The sequence below is a fragment of the Erithacus rubecula genome (assembly GCF_903797595.1).
Source record: "Erithacus rubecula genome assembly, chromosome: 2".
NCBI lineage: Eukaryota > Metazoa > Chordata > Aves > Passeriformes > Muscicapidae > Erithacus > Erithacus rubecula.
In genome coordinates this window covers 70,455,888-70,476,092 of record NC_136685.1, presented here as the reverse complement: position 1 = coordinate 70,476,092, position 20,205 = coordinate 70,455,888, and positions in this window count along the sequence as shown.

Below are 20,205 nucleotides of genomic sequence, written 5' to 3'. Positions count from 1 at the left end.
TTACAACTGTGTCCTCTTGTTCTGTTAGCTGAAGGACTCAGCCCCTGGACATATTAAATTTCATCTCATTGGACTCTGCCTACCTAAATGTGTATATATGAAAAAAATATATGTAGCTATTGCACTAAATTCCTCCATTGCTGTTGTAATGCTGTTCATTTACTAAACAAAGAGAAGGACTGTGCCTGAGCCAAAGAGTTTGCACAATCATCAAGACATAAGATTTCAACTTATTGCATAACAAAAAAATATATTTATCTGGAGACAGGGGAAAGAGAAAAGAAGCCATAAAGAAAAGAAGGACTAAATGTCCGATGCTGAGACAGTACTGTAAAAAAAAGTTAAATATTCCTAAAGTGTACCTTAATGTTTAAGACCATGTACCCACCCAAATTTGGACAACTAACTCTTTTTATGAGACATTGAGTCAAATGGCAATTAAGGCAGATATAATTTATGTATAGACTTAGGACTGAATCCTGAACCATGAGCCTAGTGATGACAAGAACTGACTTATTTCAATGGGAAATAGCATGAAATAATGCAAAGAAAACCTTGATGCAGAGACAGAAATGTTCTCAAGGGAGTCTGCCACCACTGTTACAGATTAGGGGATAAATAGTATTGGAGGAAAATTAAAAAGCTGCTTATCAAGGCATCAAGACACCAACAGATGCCATAGAAGTGTAACAGGGAGTAGGGCAATGAGCAGTAATGGAAAAAAGAAAGAGGCAAAGGTGAATTAAATGCTTGATCTTTACCATAGTAAATTTAAGCTGATGGGTTAGCATCAAGCAGAATATTTGGAAAGCAGGGAACAGCATAGAAGGGAGTTGGAGAGATAAATTTTTGAACTATATACTTAATGACATTATTGGCAATAAATTGGAAAGAGATTATTAAACAAGAAGATGTTAAATGTGTGTATGTAGATAAATACCTTGAATAAATTTTTGTTCTGATTACCAAGATAACTTGAACTATAATAACAATTAAGTCATTCTACAAAATTACCTTCTCCTAGAAGGCTATTATCACCATCTTCATATGACAGAAGTCCCAGGATGTATCAGTTATTTCCTTTTCAGGGGCAAATGCTCAAAGAATATGAGAAATTTTTTCTGGCTTTCAATTGTGTTATCTATTGCATCCAAAAATAGACAAAAAATTGTTTCTCACTTCTTTCAATTTGCACCACTATACAAGGTTAGCACTGACCAGAAAAGAATAACGCTTTTTTTTGCCAATAAATAGCATTTGACAGGGCCTGACCTAAGAATTTTGTTTGATAATGCACATTCCTCTTCTGGATTATCTTCCACACTGACTTGGTTGTTAGATTAGAACAAATGTTAAAATACTGAGGGCAGATGGTGACAACAGTGCACCTCCCAGTCCTGCAGTAGATAGGAAGGGGGAAAGCCATGCTGTTGAATGTACTACAGGAATTCCTCACCTGTAAGTGCTGCACTAATTGTAGCCCAGTAAAACAGATACAGAGATAGATTGCTGGATGTGAAAAGTGTCTCTCCACTGCCTGACAATTGTACTTCTCAGCACTCAAGGAAATAAAGATTTCTTTGTGGCCTTGACAATCTTTTTGTCAACTGAAAAAGTCAGATGTGTTCTAGAATAAAAACAATAAAGTGAACAGTAAAAGTAGAGCAAATGAGTGTTGCACTACATAATGTTTTTCTGTTGGAAATGATGCCTTACTATGCTGCATGACATGGAATTACTTTAATGCATATTGTATTTGGATGTTACCTAGTTGTGGCCCATAAAAGTATTGCCCTAAAAGTGAAGCTCTGGAAGTATTGGCTGCCAGAAATCAAATGTTAAATTCAGAGAGAGAAATAATTTCTCTTAGGTTGATTAAAAGGATCTGTTGAGTTCTCAGGACAAGAATCACTGTCACTGGTTTACACAGACGTGTGAAACTACTGGTTCTTAAGAAACTGCTTAGTTTTATATATTACAGTATAAAAAGTTCATATAGTGCATATTGACAAAGACACTGGAATTACTTTTAAAATTTTTCTTTTTTTTTTAATGTATTTAGATTTTTGGAGAATTTAAGAGTTTTAGGAGTTGTCATTCCTGTGACATACAAAGAATAGTAGTACATCTTAAACAGCGGGCAGATTTTTGTTGAAAGTTGTTACATGATGCAAGGTCTTTAAATTTCTAAACTGTTTTCCTATTCACTTATATTTTCTTTTAAAAAGAATTGCAGTTTGTATTGTCAGATAGAAAGTAAAACACTAGTTGACAGCAGAATATGTTTTCAGAAGGAGCATAGATAAATTCGGCTTTCATCTATGTTAGTACAGACCTAACAAAACAATTATTCACAGGGATACAGCTTGTTTATCATCCCATGACTGTTTTTATCTCTCACCATGGAACCGCTTTTATTTTCAGTTCTTCTGTCAGAGTCTGAAGAATTTTCCATCAATGTGTAATGTGGATTTTTGTAGTCTTAGTTGATAGCTATATGAAAGGGATTAATATCACTAAGAAGTCATCATACGCTTGACATTATAGGACAAACACAACAATGTAAAATTTTATCTTGATAAATGGGAAAATACAGAAATTTAAGCTCAAATTAATTTCACTGGTTGCCTCCTATGGGATTAAATGTATAAAGAAGCATGATCACACTCACATAGCTGCTGGACTTTCTCAGTCTTTTCTGGGGCTATATAGTGAATTTCATCTGTAAAGGTGGCACATTTCTTGAGCACTATTTTGACTTTTGAAAAATTTCCTTTTGATTTAGTGGAGTGGCAGCTTTGACCTCAGAAGAGACTGGGGAGTGTCAAGGCAAGGCTTATCTGTTGAGATATGTAATTGCTAGCAAGTTACTCTAGCAAATGAATTTGTAGTAACAGAACTTAATTATGCAACTAATTCAGCTTTTCCTCAGATGCCAGATATTAACTACATGTGAAAAATTAATCTTTTATTACAAAGAAGAAACAATTCTTGTATACTGAAAGAATTTTCTGCTTGCTTTCCAGAGGTTTCCATACTACTTAAATTAGCCTTTCACAAAATTTTGTGCAAGATGCAAACTTGAATTTCGGTGATGTTGCCCATTAGCAAGTATGGTATTTTTCTGAAAAGTCTTCTAAATACTAAGGAACTAATAGAAATGGAACTATTTCAAGCAAAAACCCAAGACTATTTAATACCTATACAAGTAGTAATTATTACATTATTTTAGAGACAGGAATTCCTTAACAGGAGTACCCAGAAAGCATATTAAATAACATACTGTGTTAAAAAAAAAAAAACCTTATTGAGGAAGATGTGACAAACTACAACTGAGTCTGATCATATTCAACTCCCAATCTTTAAAAAAACAAGAGCAAGAAAAATGACACATCTAAAAGATATTTGTTTTGAGGGAAATGCATTATCTTAAAGCCATGAGAACAAATCAGAGTGAGATAAAACTGTAGAAAAGTCTGAAAATTATCCCAGAATGTTTTCAATAGGATTTCTTTCAACTTTTTATTTTAATGAATGATGGAAAAGGGAAAATTAGCCTCCTGTGTTTAATTTTAAATTTTTCAGTAGTGAAGTTTGGAAAAAGAGATTGCTGAGAGAAAATTCACGAACTGAAGAGGCATATTTGGAATTACTGAGTTAGCATGGGACTTGGGGTAGCTCTGATTTTTATCACTCTTATTTAAGTTTTTTCAAAGGCAGATATTTCATTTTGTTTTAAAGGGACTAGGACAGTGCCAAATTTATTAAGGGACATGGCAGGAATGTTTAATTCTTCTTTGAGTCAGTGGGCCTAATGCCACAGAGTTCAAAGGAAGCTGAAACAAAACTTTTTCAGTATGATGTATTTTCTACATTGTGGTAAAATGACACATTGAGATACACACATGTCGCTATGAAATGATTTTTTAAATATAATCTAATATGACAAAGCCTTTTTTGACATCTGTCAAGTAAATTTCAGTCAAATTGTGTTCTAAGATCTCCCAGCCTTCTAGTAATTTGGGCTCAGGTGGAAAGGATTTTAAAAAAATGTAATTTCATTAGAGCCTGTACAGCTAGTGAATTTAGAATTATTTTGCTATCCAGTTTTGACCCACATCAGAAAGCTGAAACGTATCATATATCTGAATTTGAAGCAGAATTTTCAAATTTTGTCCTTTAATCCTGACTGGAATTTAAAAGCTACTTACAAACCAAAATTCTTTTTAAATAGTAAGTCTAGTGATGTCTGAATGCTTGTAACATTTATCCCAAATTTTTACTATTCGAACAGTGAAAATTGGTTTCCTCATCCCATAACTCCAATGGAAATTTCTGTGAGCACAGTCATCCCTAGCATCCTGTATGAGAATCTCGTGCTGAATTTTTATTGCCACAGATACACCTGCTTAATAAAGACTACCCTTACAAGTATCTTATTTTTATTTTTCAGCTCAGTCACTTAAGCATTTAAATAGTTCTATATCAGGCAAAATATTATTTAAAAAGTGAAATGGTCTGGAAAATTATTTTTTTTGTTTCTAATATTCACTCACTCAACTGTGACATCTCTACTGTTTCAAATATATTTTTAATAACTTGAAAGTTGAGCTGTGTTTGCAGCAACAGCTGCATCTAATTTGAGGATCTAGAGACAGTCAGAAGTCTCAGTAAATCTTGTACAGACATGCAAATGCTTCATCACCCTATGCCACTAATCTTTCAAGCAGGGCTGAATAAAAACAGCAGCAATGTTCAACAGACAATTTCTTCTGTCCTTGAAGAGAAATTAATTTTTCTCAGAAAACAGATCTAATCAAACTTTTTTCCCCATTCCAGTATATGCTAATAATTTTTGAGTTACATTAATGTATAATTATTATTTGGCTAAAAATCATATTCTACAAGTTACATGTTCAGCTATCTTGGCACACCCTAGTCACTGCTGATGCTGGCTTTTGGGTCCCAGAGGTTTTTATGAAAAATGCTAAAAGCCCCCAAAGAAACAGTGCAAGGACTGAGTTATAAAGGGTTGAGCAAGATTGTCTCAAAGAATATTGAGGTTGAGGTTATATTGAGGTACCCTGCTTCACAAGGCTTTGGTGATAATAATAAACATATTATTGTTCTTTGCATTTCACTGAAATGATAGTAGTAATGAAGCACTCATGGCTAACTAACAGGAAGCAGAGAGGGTTTAGAGATGGGAAAAAATTTATTTTGCCAATGACAGGAAATTCACTGTTTGTTAGAACCAGATATTGTCCTCAAAGCAAGCCATGTTGCTGTACCTTCCTCCTTCACAAATTTTGCCTCATACATCTGTTTTGGCCATGGCTTTAGATACTTGCTGCCTGCTGCTGTTATCTCAAAGAAGTCTGTACTGAACTCTCAACCCCAAATCTCCTATACAACATGAATTCTGGAGAGATATTCTAACCCAGGCTCAGGGAAAGACCATTATGAGCATTTGACACCAGCACACGCTGAGGCAAACCCTGCTCAGCTGAATAAAATCCAGGTGGCACCTCTGTCACTGCAGTTCTGCTGTCCTGAGTGGCTGGCAGCTGTTTGGGATGTTCAGGGCTACCCCTGTGGGCAGAAGCTCAAACCCAGCCATTACAGGGTCATACCTCCCACTTAACCAGCAGTGAGCACCCACTGTCTAAAGAGACACTGGAGAAACCACACAGCAAGTATTAAACAGAGATGGGTGATAAGGGTAAGGTTCTGTAATTACTGCTTTACAGCTGTGCCAAAAGAGGTTCCTGAGTCAGGGAAGCTTGACAAACGAGAAATAAAAAAGAGATGGTGACGATTTTTTTCCCACCATATGGGAAGATGTTGCTATCCTGATCTCTCATGCCAGGATCAGGTGTATGAGGGGAAGCATAAGGAGTCAGAGAAACAGGTCAAGAAACAGGTCAAGAAACAGCCCCATTTTCCAGAAAGTGCTTTCTTCACTGCATGAAATGACCACAGCCCTATCTTCTGTCCCTTGTGCTTTACTGATGATCTGGTTTGATTAACATAGGCAAGTAGACTGGCAAGGAAGAAGGTTAAGCTGTCCAGGAAAAACATTCTTTTAGAAAGAACAAAGAAAGCTAACAAAATATGAAGTCTACTTTTTTAGGAAAGGATTTCCTGAAGCTCTTTCAGAAAAGAGCTAAGAAATACATCCCATTTATCTCCAGGAATTATGAAGTTTTTGGTTGTTTTCAAGTATTATTAAGGTGTCAGCAGCTGGGAGAAAAAAACCCAGAGCCACATGTAATAAACAAATATAATTTGTGTGGCTTACATTTGCTTCTCAGAAAGCAGCTGTTCATTTGGAAATTTTTCCATGAGAGAACAAGGAGCTTCTCTGTCAAGGGCCAATATTTCCACCAGCTATATCACAGAAGAGTCCACGACATCACCATTTAAATATGTGGTTATTTTTATAGACTTAAATGGTAATTTCATTGTTACATATATATGTATATATACACATACATATATATATATATATATATATATATATATATATATGTATTAAGCTTAGCTGGGTGATAAGCAGCTATTTTCTACCATCAAGGCTGATAAAAATATCTACATTTTCAGTATAAGTTTTCTTTTGAAATGTTGGCTTTTGTTAAGAAAAGTGAAAGAAGTCTAACTTCTGCAAAAAGTAGCCATCTTGGCTGCAATCGTAACTAAAATTTTGTTTGTAGAAATCATTCCTCTAAATGCTTGGAGACATTTTCATGCTGTGAAGTTTTAATGGTAACTACTCATCCAATATAAAAACCGGAAAAATAGCATAGTCATTCATATTCTTGATGTTCTCCAGATATAACACCTCCAGGTAATGCCTAACTTCCTGTTGTTTGAACAAGAAAATGTTCCAAAATTCAAGGAAAAAATGTTATTATTTTCACTGTCATCTTGGAGGAAAGGAGACTAAAAAAAGGTCCTGAAACAAATATTGTTATTGCCATACCTGAATTTTTGGAGATTTGTGTTCGGAGGCTACAGTGGTGATTAAATGCTCAGGGCACAATCAAGTGTTTTCTGATGCCTTCATTTTTCATTGACTATAAGACCTCTGTTTTCCACTAAGCTAACGGGACAATATCAAGAGTAAAAAGCATGGAACACTTACAGAGAATAGATTCTAATAGTAAAATATGTAGCATAGCATTACTAACTCATTGCAGCTGTAGCAGAAAAATGGCAATTTACAAGTAGTCCTCCTTCTACTGTTTTTAAGATTTTCAAGCACCTGTATTGTACACTACCAAGAGGAAAAGAAGCTGCCCCTTCATTAGGGTCACCCCATATTGCCTCCCATGCAGAGTCTGAGATGTTTTCCCTGTCAAGCAAACTGTTCCCTTCATAAGGTCCTTGTGGCTCCGCAACCACCTATGGAAAAGTCCTAACTGCTTCCCAAAAGCAAACTTAGGATGCCTTTGGTCCTTGCATCTCACCATATAACACATGAGTAACTTTTGCTAAAAAATAATATAGAGAAATTAGATTTCTCTTGTTCTTCTAGAATCTGTCTAAATTCTGGAACTAAAGGATCAATCCATTGAGACACCTAAATATATTTTATATATGCTCAACATAGTTTCTCAGACACTGCTTGAGAGTTTTCTTTTAATTTTAAATGCACATGAAAAAGTAAGATATCTCATTTTCATTACCTCAGGGATATACCTTGTCAAATTTTATGTATAGTGAAAGCAGAAAATCTCTTGTTTTCACTTCTTTTGCATTGAGAAACTTAAAAAGACATTAATTCAGGTTCTAGAGGAGCCATTATTAATGGCTGTTATTACATTGGCAGCAGATACCAATTGTATCTGTCAGTTTTTCAATGCATTTCAGGAGTTGCAAATTGTTGGTGCTCATCTTGCTAGGATCCATGGAAAATCTGTTATCTTCTTTCAGATGCAGATAGAATCACTATCATTCCTTTTGGAATCATGTCAGATGGGAAAATCTCTTCTAATAATGTTGTGATGCTATGATGCAAGGTTCTGTTTCAGTTCTGTTTCAAAGAATTGGAAGAGTGAAAAGGAGAAAATTCATGTATTGAGATAAAGGAAGTTTAACAGGTAAAGCAAAAACTGCATGCACAAGCAAAGCAGAACAAGGAATTCATTCACCACTTCCCATCAGCAGGCAGGTGTTCAGCTGCCCACTAATAGTGACTCAGGCAGATGAAAACCTTCACTCCAAACATCCCCTCTTTTCTGTTTCTGCAGGTTTATATACTGAGCATGAGGCCATATGGTATGAAATGTCCCTTGGGTCACTTGGGGTCAATTGTCCCCGTTAGTCCTCTCCCAGCTTCCTGTGCACCCCCAGCCCACTTGCTGCTGGCTTGGGATGAGAGGCAGAAAAGACCTTGGTGCTCTGCCAGCACTGCTCAGAAAGAGCAAATATGATATCAACACTGCTTCCAACACAAATACAAAGCAGGGTGCCAGCTACTAAGGAAATTAACTCTATCCCAGACAGAGAAGGCACTGAAGGGCTGCCTCTCCTCCCATCCCAACCACCGCTTCAGTAATCCACACAAATCTCAAAACTTTCCTTTACCTCATCTTGTTTTTTGTGTTGAGAAACTGGTTAAAACCAATGGAGTGTTTAGTTCTCAAATGCATCTTCCCAATAGAGCTCATGAAAAGCCCTACAACTGCATAAATTGTCATTTGAGAATAAAAACTGACATTGAATTTAATGTTAAATTCCCATTGATTTTAATGAGATGAGAAATGAACCCTTGAGGCTTAAAAAAGCTTAAAGAAACCCCAAAAAAACAACAAAGAGGAAGAAAAACCCCTTTATTTTCTCTTCTAGCTTGGAATGCAGGGCTTTTATAGGATTCTCCAATGTCCTGATCTAACAGCTCCCTATCCCATAGTGGAGCTTATATCAGTCAGTGCAGCTGTACATGACTACTTTAAGCTTGATGCCAAGAATTAGCTGGAAGTGAAGTGTCACTCAGTTAACCGTGTCCCTTGTTCAGCCTGCAAGCCAAAAAAATCCCAAAGCAGCTCACAAAAGGGGAATAACATTTTGCACGCAGTTCACATTTTGTTCTCTTACTTGTCACAACAGCTAAATCTGAATTGCATCTTGTTTAATTGTTCTGCACAATTTCAGAACATATGAAACTCTTTAGCTTTTTTCCATATGCATCACTACTCCAAGTTCTAGAATACAAACAAATGTTTGGGTGGGGTATGTGCTGGTGGAGCTAAATTTCATGTAAAGAAAGTATATTTTCAACTAGAATCAATTCCTAACCATGCAGCTTAATTCAGCTGTTATCTGGGGTATGCTTTGATATGTTTAGCAAACTCTGTCATAATCCCACCTTGGAATACTACCACTTTTACATTTATCAGCACATTGAACCTAACTCAATTCTTTTTCTGTAAGAACAAAAAGAGGCAGGCTTTCTCATCTAACACAAACAGCTGTGGGATCTCAGAGCTTTGTAACTGTTTGTTATAAAGGAAAATGTATATGTAAGAATTGTAAAAAGGGAGCTGAAAGTTACATTTCATTCATAACAGATGCCACATAAAATGATGTGTTTTCTCAAACAGATAAGCAGGAGAAATTTTAAATTCAATCAACAATGCAAATTTTTAATTACTTCATTAAATAGCTTTGATAATCCTTATAAGTGCATAATATAATATACCAAACACATCATTTTAGACACACAGTTGAAATCCAGAATGCAATGCTTAAACACTTCAGACACTTCAAAATATTGTATTCTTCCTATTATGGAAGGCAAATAAAGGCAATAAAAACTTTTTTAAAAATCTATATTAATTTTTAGTGGACCACACAACAGGTGACTCATGATGTTAATAAGAACCCACAACAAAACCTCTGCAAGCTTGATATGTGCAATCCTTGCACATAACAAGTAGATTTTCCATTTGACTGATTCCTCACACAAAATATTAACTTGAGCACTTGTCTTCTTCAGTTTGTAGTGGTTTCTGAAAGACAAAAAACCCCACAAAAAATATAACTAAGTTTTTCCATTCCCTTTGCACCCTAGGATAATTCACATGGAGAAAAGGGAAAAGGGAACGGGTAACACTTTTTCCCTTATCAAGGGGATTTCACCAGTTAGAATTAAATAAAAAATACGCTGAGCATAAAATTTAATAGAATTGAGCTACATGATAATGAAATCTTTTGCAGGAAAAAAAAAAAACACGTATACAACAGAAAACACATCTGCACGGTGCTATAGGTAATATAATAAAGAAGAGAAAACAGCTATTAATGCTAAAAAAGGGAAGGAAGAGAGGGGATATGAACTAACGTCAAATCTTTTCCATTTTCCATCCAGTTTTTCATAGACTGGAATTGCAGTTCATAAGAGAAGGAAGGAAGGAAGAAGGAAGGAAGGAAGGAAGGAAGGAAGGAAGGAAGGAAGGAAGGAAGGAAGGAAGGAAGGAAGGAAGGAAGGAAGGAAGGAAGGAAGGAAGGAAGGAAGGAAGGAAGGAAGGAAGGAAGGAAGGAAGGAAGGAAGGAAGGAAGGAAGGAAGGAAGGAAGGAAGGAAGGAAGAAGGAAGGAAGGAAGGAAGGAAGGAAGAAGGAAGGAAGGAAGGAAGGAAGGAAGGAAGGAAGGAAGGAAGGAAGGAAGGAAGGAAGGAAGGAAGGAAGGAAGGAAGGAAGGAAGGAAGGAAGGAAGGAAGGAAGGAAGGAAGGAAGGAAGGAAGGAAGGAAGGAAGGAAGGAAGGAAGGAAGGAAGGAAGGAAGGAAGGAAGGAAGGAAGGAAGGAAGGAAGGAAGGAAGGAAGGAAGGAAGGAAGGAAGGAAGGAAGGAAGGAAGGAAGGAAGGAAGGAAGGAAGGAAGGAAGGAAGGAAGGAAGGAAGGAAGGAAGGAAGGAAGGAAGGAAGGAAGGAAGGAAGGAAGGAAGGAAGGAAGGAAGGAAGGAAGGAAGGAAGGAAGGAAGGAAGGAAGGAAGGAAGGAAGGAAGGAAGGAAGGAAGGAAGGAAGGAAGGAAGGAAGGAAGGAGGAAGGAAGGAAGGAAGGAAGGAAGGAAGGAAGGAAGGAAGGAAGGAAGGAAGGAAGGAAGGAAGGAAGGAAGGAAGGAAGGAAGGAAGGAAGGAAGGAAGGAAGGAAGGAAGGAAGGAAGGAAGGAAGGAAGGAAGGAAGGAAGGAAGGAAGGAAGGAAGGAAGGAAGGAAGGAAGGAAGGAAGGAAGGAAGGAAGGAAATCAGTAGCGATCCTAGTTTTGTTTGTAATAGTCAAGACCAGAACTCACAGATTATATTTTAGTTTTAAAGCTACACAAGTATTTATTTTTATTTAGAAAATAGATATTTAGCATGTATCAATTTAAAATATTTGTAAGATACAAGTTTAGCAGAAGCTTGTGAATGCTTGGTCTGATTTTTGTGAGTTGCAGCAGATCAACTGTCACAGGACCTGGCAGAATTGAGGTTATGGGCATGAAAATACTCAAGAGATTTCAATGTGGGATAATTTTGATCACAGAGATGCCTTTGTACCTCACTCCTAATTGCTTTAGTGAAATCTGGATGTGGCATTTTAAACACATCTCTTTGAGAACATTTCCCAATGCATCAGATTTCCTGTTGTTATATTTATCCTTTAATTATAAATTAACACTTTCCTCTATGAAGCCTAAGAGCTGTGCAAGTTGTGGTTCTTTCTCATATGATTAAAAGCCCACAATCAAAAAACTAGGGAAGCTTGTTTGGTTTGGTTATTTTGTTTTTGTTTTTTTTTTTAACTTACTGCTGAAGGCTTTAGTTAACAGCTATGTATTCTGCTCTTTGAGTATGACCATACAACACATTTCCTTCAGTCCAGCATGACACACTCAACTGCCTTGGCAATGTCTTTTTTGCCTTGCACCTGCTTTTCCAAAAAAAGCCTAACCCAGACAAGAATACTTGTTTGTGAACCCATAGCCATGCTTTATTTAATTTTTTATATAATGTATATGGAGAAAATATTGTTTGACATTGTGTGTTTACTAATTTGAGATTTTTTCATCTCTCCTGGTTTTGACTTTACACTATGAGAAAGGTCTCTAGTCTAATTCAGATTTATCAAAAAACCCACCTTATAACTATTTGTATATAATATAAACTGAAAATTAGCATCTCAGGGCTCAGAAAATTGATATACATTAAAATGATTTCCAAACAAATAATTTGAGGTTTGGCCTGCTGGATGGCTATTTTTGAAATTGAATAAAATAAGAGATGATCAAGACAATCTAACTTATTTTTTCCTCGGTCTAGTCTACTTATTAAACTTCTGCATTTACCAAAATCAAATAAAGAAATACTTCACTTTACTCTTTTTTCCTTCCTCTTTCAACGAGATTTCAAAATAGTCATGTATATGCCTATTCAAACATAATTTCTTTGAACAGACTTTTACATTTTTGATTCAGAAAATGATGCCTTTGTTGAAGAGCCAAATAGGAGACAGATTGACAGAGGACCTGGCCCTCAAGTGACCATGTTAAGCACATGCTGATGCTTGGACAATACGCATTCTTGCTGTGTATAAAGTAGGAAATATGAAAGGTGCAAGATGCTGCCTCTCAGCAAAAATTCTAATGCAACACTTACTATTTTTTTTACTTGTGTTTTACTTTATGTTCGGTTGTGCTCATGTTATACTATATATAATTGCACTTATATAAAAAAAAAATTAATATTCACAAGAATATTCAGTAAAAATATGCAAATGCTACTTCTTCTGTTCTGCCATGTAATCATTCTCTAGCAATAGTACATTGAGCAGATTGTTCAGATAATGCTTTCATACTTGTTTCTGAGGTTAATTAATTACTGTCTCACATTAATTAATCTAGGGGAATGAAAAGTTGGTTTGAACTAAAAATGGAAAGTTTGTATTAAAAAAAAGTTAAGCCAAAAATTTTTTGGCAGTGTTGGTACTTTTCTTTCAAAAATCAAAAGGTTTTTGAAAGGAACTAATTCTTTAAAAAGCCTCTATTTCATCAGCTTGCCATTTTCCAAAGGAAAGTGTTTCATTCCAGATTTCTCCAAGAGCCCTAAACATTTCTCTAGTGTTAGGCCAGCACACATGGGAAGTGTTCATTTCCACTGGCTGCGTGTAAAATTGGTTTCAGGACACAGATGTTTGCAGTACAATGAAAGCACCAATTTGTATTGGAGTATTAACTTCTTTTCAGATCTTCCACTATGGAAAAGTACAATTTCTCCAATTTTCCATCTTCCCTCTCTATAACACCACCAGCTTGCTTTTCATGCCAGAGTTGCAGGATCATTAGGAACACAAGCTAAACAAATCCTAGGCTTTTCAAAAGTTTCATCAAATAGCCAACTTTTCTGTATAGCCAAACAGGAAGAATTCAGGATTCCATTCATTCAGAAAATTATGTTCTACTTTATGACTACCTGTTCAGGAGTAAATTGAATTGAAAGAAAAAGAAGTTATATCTTAGCACAAGTCAATTCTATATTCTGTGTTGTTTATAACACTCCTGGGAGTTGCATATTTCCTCTCATTATTAGCCTGCCTTGTCTATTACTTAAATAAAAACCCAGCTTCAGTAGTAGTTGCATTTATCCCAAAGAAGATATTGCAACCCTCCTTTTTTTGTCTTTTACATGACACAGATGTTAGGACAATGATTTAACATGTATTTCAATTGCTTTAAATGTATTTGAATTGAGATTCTTAGGTTATTTCATGCTTGAAGATACCTTCTTATAGTGAAACTTCAAATATAGACATGCTACTACAAAATTTTCCATAGATTCACCAGAGTTGGGATGTCAGTTTCTGGCCAGGCAGACTTCCAGGTGGGAGTAAGGACTTCATCATTCTGCACATGGAAGACATTGGAAAACAGCTCTGCTGTGCTGAGCAGGGCTCTGAATGGAAGTGACCTTACTACTTTCCTTTAACAAAGAGGTCAAAAAAGGGGCTGAACAAATGGAAAATGCCTTTCTCCATGTCTCTGCTTCTTTAGATGTGAGTGGCAATTTGTAACATGTTGAGGACAGTCATGAAAATGTGTCGACACAAAAAATTTCGCATTCTTCATAACATTACCTTATGTCCTTCCTAATCTCTAACAATTAATCTTCCCTTTATAAAGTCTCATGAAGTTAACACAATTGTTTTTGAATGTCTACTGGTTGGAGCTTTTTTCAGCATTTTCCAGGATCTTTTCACATGGAAATATAATATTACTGAGTAGTTTTATGTGATACAAGGTGGAATCTCTGAGGTTCTAGTGAGTTCAGAAATAATGATTTTTACTCAGGTCTCATGCAGAGGTGACACCTTCATCTGTCATCATTTCTGAAAGAGTTCAATGGTTAGACCAGGATGTCCTGGTTAGTTCTGTCAAGTTCTCTAGGACAATTTCAGACCTATTTCTGCAGTGATCAACAACAACCCTGATCTTCAGAACAAGTTTCCATGCATGAAAGTACTTTTGAACTTTTCCCAGAACCAGGAGTTTTTAGAAAATACCTCTCTGCATCATACTTGTAAGATCTTTACCTATAAATTTGTCAAATATCTCATACAGACACCACATCTCACAGAAAACTCTCAGAAAAGCAAATACTTTCTAAGGATTACTAATTCTAGGAGTTACTGCAGCATTTTTATCTTTTCTCCAGGTCAAGTCTCCTCAGGTCTGAGGTATAAACCCCAAGTCCATGCAAAAATAGCATCACTGTCAATCTTGGTCAAGTTCTTTCATCAGAGCCAATAGGATTTGCCTAGAATTCATGTGATTGTATGATTCCAGATTCCTCAATTTTAAGATAGAAACCATTAGAACAAGTCAGAAAACTTGTCTATGATTTATAATATAAGACAATACACATCTTATACATGCATTCCAGTACTGTTGATGGAGGCAATTTGCTCTTAATTTTCAAAGACACAAAGAATTTCCAGATGGCAGTAGCCATGAATGAAGTCCAAATATAAAACCAGTGGGAAAGCTGCAGTCACAAAGCAACCAGACATGATTCCATTATGATCCTGCAGCTAATGCTGCACTGATTCATGGCGTCCCAGCTAAGGATATTTCCACAGATGTTTTGAGCAATGAGCAAAAACTCCACTGGGGCTCCAGAGGCGAGCATCCAGGCTGCCACGTGGAAGTCTTCAACCAATAGACAATTCCTCACAGGCTTTGCCCCCCTCCCTGCAACTTCATCTATTCTTCTCTGAACCTTCCTTCCTCTCCTGCTCCCTACAGTCTTATTATTGCTTTTATAAGCAGCAGTTTCTGTTGACTGCATTTACACATGAATTATAGTCCCCAATACTAATTATGTTCTGCATGATCATCACAGATCTGAATTCTAGTGAAATGGTTCCATCCACCTTTCCCAACTATTGACTTGGATGCACAGCTATTATTTTCCACATCACACTATTTATGAATCATCTATTACTGTAAATGAAAAAAAAAAGAAAAAAGGCAATTGCAGAAAACTATTATTTTATAAACTCTTTTCCTGACTGAATGTACCGCAAGTAAATTTCTTGCCAAAAGTCTTTTTCCAGGGCATCTATACATGCACTAGGAGATAATTTTATCTACACATGTGTATTTCCTATATTGTCTGTCAGATCTTAACATGACCTCTTATGCTAAATGGGCCTTTAGCTATACTGCACTAAACCTGAAGGTTCACTAGATCACCTGTAATGCAGGACTCTAATTTCAACAACATTCCATTTAAGTGGAACATCTCCTTTGAATGTCTGCTTTTGCTGGGTGCATTTTACTGTGTTAAAATATTTGTTTTTTCCAATATCATTATGATGTCAGAACTAGAAACCTGTTCAGACATAGAGTCAAAAATGGACTCTTATGCCATACAATATTTACTGAAGACAAAGATTTTTAAATTATTATATTACTAATTTCAAAACAAACACATTAAAAAAACCTCGAGCATGACCAGAAGTTTTTACAAATGCAGAAAAGAAAAACCCAGCAGCACTCATAATGTTTGCTTTTGTTTGTTTGTTTTTAATTAGCAAAAGAGCATTTTAAACTATACATGCACGTGTAAATAAAAGAACCTCTAACTACACAGTAGATTTCATCTGTGGTACATTTTTCTTCTAGATTCATAAAAGTAGTAGACACCGTGCTTCACTTTTAGTGAAATGGATATAAGATGATAATTTGGTGAATAAGAAACACCCTCCCTATGCACCAGTGGATTATCCAAGAAAAGATGTCTGTAATTACTTTTTAGAGATGTCCTTTAGTAATATAAATTTAAAAAAAATCAAAACCAAGAAATTATATTTTTTAAATTTTAAATTCAGACAGATAACAATACTTCCCAAGACAGTCAGAAAAGTGAGGGTTACTTTCAGATTAGCTTTTATATTTAATTTTCAATTTTACAAAGTTGCATCGCTATAACACCGTTATTAAGTTTGTTTTGTTACTGAAAAAACTTTAAAAAGCCCCACAGATCCTCTTCAACCCCATCCTCCTCCTCCACCCCCAACAATTGCAGCCAGCCAAATATGCATCTATTTTCCAGTTTGTTATCCATGGGTATTTTTTTGTTATTGGATACAAATCTCTAATAGAAAACAGACAGATATACTGCTAAAACTTTTCACATGTTAATAAACATAATTCAAGCTGCCATTACATCACTTCCCAAAAATATAAACATTTCTTATTTCAAGGAACAGGGTCTGGCACTCACACTAATCCTCTCCACTCTGCAAGCAGATTCATTCATGTGAAGCAGTAAGGCATAAATCAGGATTAGTAGCTTCCAAACCAATAAATGCACGACACTGGTTGAGGCTGATGATTGATGTTTAAAGGCTAAACTATTCTACCACACCTTTTGGTCTAATAGACTTGTTCCTGGACAACACCTAAACAACAATTTTCATGATACCAGGAAACAATTTCCAAGTCTTTGGAAAAAGATGTATCAGGAAATGACTGCCTGACAAGAGAGAAGGCTCTGAAGCCTTGAAATGTGCAGAAAACTGAGATCATTGAGGGCTTGCTTGTGCATTGCTTTAGTCAATGGTCCATCTAAACACTGAGAGCAAAATGTGGGTCATGATCATTCATCTACAGCAGCTTTGACCCTTCAGTGAGGGAACAGCTACTGCAGGTTTGACAGAAACCAGGCCACACCAGAGCAGGCTCATACCCTGGTAGTCAGCACTGTGAAAGAACTGGGTGAATGCCCACTTTCCCCAAGTTGCTTATTCACTGAAATCAGCAATTTTGTGACTACTGAAACTCCTCACAAATTTGTATCTAATTCGGTAAGAAAATCTAAGTGAGGGTATGAAATGATTATTGCTTGTTTCCAAGTATTGTACTGAGACCACATGAAGTTATACATGATTTTAAAATATTTTTAGAAGCAAAAAAACCCAAGAAAACCCCTAATGAGCAATTTTGTTTCAGCCAAAGAGAACATTTTGTTAAGCTGGAAGAAAAGTGTTGAGGGTCTCGGTTTCACAAAGCAATTGGAAACTTTTTCATTCTGGATCAGCAGAAATTGAGTGTTGAGTGTGTTTGGGTTCATACACCTAACTGAAAAATCAGTTGTTTGCACAGCTGCATACTAGGAGGTCTAGAAGGGCTGCTGGCATGCAATTCAATGAGCATTGTCTATACCTCTACCCTTCACCCTTTTTACATCTCAGCCAAACCTCCTCCACCATATTTCATATTTCCTCTCATTATTAGACTGCCTTGTCTATTACTTAAATAAAAACCCAGCTTCAGTAGTAGTGGCATTTATCCCAAAGAAGATATTGCAACCCTCCTTTTTTTTGTCTTTTAAAAATCAGTAAATTCTTAGTGGGGCAGAAGGCAATAGAAAATTCAGAATGTAGCCACAGTAGCTACAGTTCCTAAGGATTGTTCAGTCATCAACTTCTGAATGACTGAATTGTATCCTTGCTCGTGAAGTGCCCTCTGGGCTTCTCAGATAGTCTCTGAAATCTGCCATCCAGCCTTCATAGCAGATGTTTTTTTCTCACACTTTCCTTGCAAGACTGCGGCAAATTTTAAGTCAAGTTGCTTTTACCTGATGGGAATATGTAAATACACAAATACCCACTAAGAACCTCTAAATGAGGATGTTATTGTTAATACTGAGAAAAATAAAATGCTGATATTAAGAATATAGAAGTTTTATGTTTATGTTAAGTGGAATAAATATTCAAAAATATTTTTTTTACATAGAAATGCCCCATTCTGATATACCTGTGTGATATAAAATTTACGAAGCCACACACCATAATAATGAGAAAACCAAACAATCAGGCTCAGGTCTGACTGGAAATTAATTTTCACATTGTTATTTCTTTCTTATAAACAGATTGACAGACAGTTGATTTATCCCTGCAGAGTATCCAGTGATAATAAAAATAAGTGGATCAAACAATATTATCCTTACCACAGCGGACAAAAATTTATTATGAACTTGAATTCCATGTGGGACTAAATCCAGCCCTAGAAATAATAGTAACACGTAGGCTGCTCAAATTACATTTTGCTAAGGATTCAAAGTACAAATTGCCCAATTCAATATATAAAAATAAAGTCTAGAAACAGATTTATTGTGAATTCATTTAACACTACCAGGAAAATAAAATTTATTGACTGTCTCACATAAATCTGTCAACCTCCAGGCCCTCAGGCAGTCATCAACACAGATTCCTGACATTTAAAGCATGCACTGACACTAGAATTGTACATATACACTAAATCAGATAGGTAGGCAATGCTTGGAATTTTTTAGCTATGTTTATATTGTCATGTCAGTCTATTCTGTTTTGCTCATGGATTATATATTTGGGCTATATGTGCAAGTAGTGAAACAAGAATCTCATGAGGGTTATTAAATACTGTGAACTCACAGATTTTTTAAGTAAAAAATAAATCAATTTTTCTTGTAGGACATTTATAAACTCACTGCTCAGAAGAATTAAATAATATCAACTGTCGTACCATAATTGATGATAATTGCAATAAATACAGAATTTGTAATACTTCTCTCTCAAAATACTTAACTCACTAAGAATGAATGAAAGGTACCTGTTTAGAAAGTCAGATTCCATTGACATCTAAAATATCTATTATGGAAAAAGGATAGGCATAATCACTATTGATAAGTTTTTAGAAACATTGCATAGTCTGATTTTTATTAATTTAAAATTTAATTGAACACCCTCAAATATCTCTTATCCTCAAATATCTCTTATCATACCTGATCGAGAAACACTCAAGCAAATGGTGAGGCAGCTTTCACTCTCTGATATCAAAATGTATTTAAAAAGAGTTGATGTTAGAGAAATTACCAGAGAGCAATCTGAGCATTTATCCATGAAAAAATATATAATCCCATAATCCATTGTTCTGTATACCAAAATTTAAGCAATTTTGGTCTGATGTTCATTGTCCTAAACACTGTGGTAAATCTGGCCTAAAAGGCTCAACATATGCACATGTGCACATGTGCAGATCATATGATGCAGGAACTCCCTGGAATAAGGGAGCAAATGGCCTGTTCATGGAACAAAGGCTGAGGGGTTTCCCAGGGATGCTTTCCCACAAGATGCAGCAGCTCTCAGCTGTGGTGGGAGGATCTAGATGAGTCTCTAAACTGACTGGTAAAACTCCCCAAGCTTTGATGCAGTATGTCTTTCACACCCAGTATATGGAATATTTGTTTCAGTGCCTAGCTCTGAAGTCTGTAAACTAAATACTGGTCCATGTGCTGGGAAATATAAAGGGGAAAAAATTAAGACTAATTGAGTAAGTAAATTACTGTAGGATCCTGGGTGTGGAAAAAGAGACAATATGTATATAATTGTTTCAATGCACCATGTAATTAACATACAGTGAGTATCTGTAATTGCTTGTCAGTTCAAAGCAGAAACGTTTTCTATAATGCTGCCTGCTTTTCAAAATGAAGAACATATTTCACCATGAGCAAGTTTTCCAAAAAGAAAGATTTATTTTTATAAAAGTAATAAAAAATGTTTTGGATTACTGCATTTTAATTGGCTACCATTTGTCATTTTTCCCCCCAAATTAGCTATATCAAAGCTAAGAAAAACTTCTTAGATTCACACTGAAACAGACAGATATAATACTGAAGTGTTTCAT